General features: G+C 42.0%; 1 long non-coding RNA gene across 1 annotated transcript; it reads left to right on the top strand.

Moving 5' to 3' along the window:
- Positions 1-281: 281 nt before the first annotated feature.
- On the top strand, positions 282-2439 carry LOC311060577. Its single transcript, XR_014602283.1, has 3 exons — positions 282-347; positions 1459-1685; positions 1907-2439. It is a non-coding gene; the product is annotated as an uncharacterized lncRNA (long non-coding RNA).
- Positions 2440-3253: the final 814 nt, after the last annotated feature.

The following is a 3253-nucleotide window of genomic DNA, read 5'->3' on the forward strand; positions in this document are numbered from 1 at the left end:
TACGCGCCATCTTGGTGAGGTCCGGTTCGGTCCAGCAGCACCGTGTTAGCTCCGGCTAAGTGTAACACTGTAAACAAACACATAGCAGCTACTTTAGCTAGTCACTGCTAGAACATTTTACGCAGATTAAGAGGAAACAATACGAGGAGAAGATTACATTTATCGGTATCGATCCGTATAAGCTTGTTACGAGTGAGTTTAGTGTCAATAAGGATCTTTATCCGCCGGGCCATACATTATCCGGATATTGTATGATTATTATTTAGTGTTTACACGCAGTACCTACTACACTATGGACCAGTTGATGGCCTACAACAGCCTTGAGGCTCAATCTTATTTGTGCAAGGGTAAGTAAGTTTGTTTTTATTATTTTGTTTTATCGTTTGACAGGTAATGTTGGTGAACTGTAGAAGTGCTGTGCAAGTCTGTGTGTTAGCGTGGCTACTGTTAGCCTTGGATCAAGACTATCGTAGATTTATTTTATCTGAGTCAGACTTGATCAAATACAACTAATATATAGTCTTGATCCAAGGCTAAGCTTTTTTAGCCCTGGCGTTAGTGAGTTCTCTCTAACTTAGAGAGAACTCTAACGCTGGACTAAGCTACTGTGTGCCCAAAAGAAGTCAGACGTAAACAAAGCCCAAATATGGGCCTTATTAATGACCCAAAATAATTCATGAAAGTCGAGTCTGTCCATTGTGGCTGGCATGCAGATAGTCAAGCTTTGTTCTTTGAGAGTTTCATAGGGGGAAAAACACAAGTAAAAAGTACTAGCCTGGTTACCCAGCACTTTTCATACAGTCAGTGGCTGGTCTTACAAGCAGGGTCTTACAAGACTGGGTCAAAATGTACCACAACCAGGGTCGGTAACACCACAGCATTCTAACTAGATATAATTACAATTACGATCAGGGGTCTTCAACGTTTTCAGGCCAAGGACCCCTTGAGAGCGAGATAAAGCAGGGACCCCCATTATATTGTATAGAATATTTCTTTTTTCATAGATTTCATAGGCAGCTTCATAGACTTGTTCCACAGCACTATCATGTTGGATTCATGTTAATGTGTATTTCCAAACATTTAATCATGCACTTAAACAACACTTATACCTGACCTTTCACTCTGTACTTAGCCTGCTCTTTTTCCCCGCTATACTAAACCACTTTGCCGAAGATAGCAGATCTACAAACGCACAACGCCTTTGGCTAAAGTTCCTCTCAGAATAGGGATACTTGGTTGAAGTGGTTTATGTAAAAATCACACAAAGATTTGGCGGACCCCCTGTAGTAACTCTGAGGACCCCCTAGGGGTCCCGGACCCCCTGTTGAAGACCTCTGCTTTAGATATTATTTGATTTTTTTGTTGCACGCATGCAGTGTTGTCCTATGTAAGCTGAAGACAATAATACCCTAGCGGTCTGTTCTATCACAGTAATATCACTGTTTACTCTATTCTCAGGTGCTGCACTCAGCAACCGAGGGAGAAGCCAACCTCTCCCTGGATCATGGCCCCAGAGCACAGCACACTGGGGCGGTGCTTGACGCACACTGTGACTGCAAGTCTGGACTGTGTGAGGTCTGGTCCCGTGTAGGTGCTGCGCTGCAAGAGTCCAGAGGAAAGACACAGTAGAACCTTACTCTAGGTGCTTGTGGCCCACTTCAGCGACTGAGTCAAAGCGTGGTAACGTGAGTTGTGTATTTTAAATTGAGCATATTGTTCTAATTCATTAGAACCAGGGTCAGTGAAACCACAGCATTTTAACTAGATAATGACAATGCTTTATGTATTATTTGATTGAAGCATGCAGTGTTCTCTTATTTAAGCAGAAGAAAATGATCTAAAAGTTAAATGATATCCTACCGGTCTGTACTATCACAGTAATATTCCCTGTTTATTTTATTCTCAGGTGTTTTTGACCCATCTGCAAGTAATAACCTGAAACACCTCCAAGGAGTCTAATTAAGACCATCTGCACTCCAGGCAGCTCCCAACACAGCGTGTAGCAGCAGGACCCTCGCTACAAGAAGAGTCACTCCAGGCAAGGCAGCATGACGCTGGCCACCAACAGAGCCGTGCCTACTGCTCAAAAGCCCAGCAGTTTGATCAGCGTCACCACCAGCGTCCATCAGATTTTCCTGGAGACTGTGTACTGTACTGGTTGGCAGAGGATTCAACATTGCAGATAGTGTAGGATCTGTCATGGCATGATTAGTCACACTAGCCTTTACAAAAGGGGGAAAAACAGCTATATTAATCTAAACTAATATTATACTTTACTATATGCTATATTATACTACTATATTGTGAACTCTCTATACATACATACTGTATATCTCTACATATCTACTATTTTAATGTGCTTCACCAAAACGAAAAATGTACTAATCTTTGTGCAGTAGTAGCCTCGTGAAGAGGATTCAAGCTCTTAAAAGAGATGACTTCAAGAGCTTGCACTTAACTTAACTTAGCCTACTATTGATAAATGTCCTACTTGGCTTAAATTAAGCAGTTGTTTTTATGAGTGATGTTTAGATTAGATTTAGTTTCAACTTTATTGTCACTGCACAGAGTACAAGCACTACTGAGACAACAAAATGCAGTTTCGCATCTACAGCTGAGTTACAGTGTGTCATGTCCAAGGAGGAAGAAACTGCAGGAGATTCTTCTTACTGAGAAAGTGGCTGAGAACAAGAGAATCATGTGTTATCACTATAATCAATGCAATGGTTCTCATACTTTTCCATGTCAAGGACCCCCAAATTAATATGTATTAGCCCCATCTGAAAATATTTTGTCCCAGGGACCCCCATACTATGTTTGTGTTGTAAAATGTTTCAAAAACATTCAAATTCTTCTGAAAATAGCCGATCTACAAGCTCACAACACATCACATTGAGACGACTCAGACGAGGAGCATGGAGTTTGGTTATATTTCAAATAGCCAATGTACAGGGAGGTGCTTAAAACAGATGTTGATGCTACGTATATATTAAGGACCCCTGGGGGGTCCCTGAACCCCACGTTGAGAACAATTAGTGTATGTATAATACAGGGCTCTTCAACAGGGGGTCAGGGACCCCTAGGGATCCTCAGAGTTACAGGGGGCCGCCTAATCTTTGTGTATTCTGGAGGGAACTTTAGGGAAAATAGCCGATCTACAAGCTTGTAGATCTGCTATTTATAGGCAATGAGGTTTGGTGTAGATGGGGGGGGGGGGGGGGGGCAGACCAAGTGAAAGGTCAAGTTTATGGTT

This window comes from Gymnoscopelus microlampas (assembly GCF_963454915.1).
Source record: "Gymnoscopelus microlampas genome assembly, chromosome: 14".
NCBI classification, from domain to species: domain Eukaryota; kingdom Metazoa; phylum Chordata; class Actinopteri; order Myctophiformes; family Myctophidae; genus Gymnoscopelus; species Gymnoscopelus microlampas.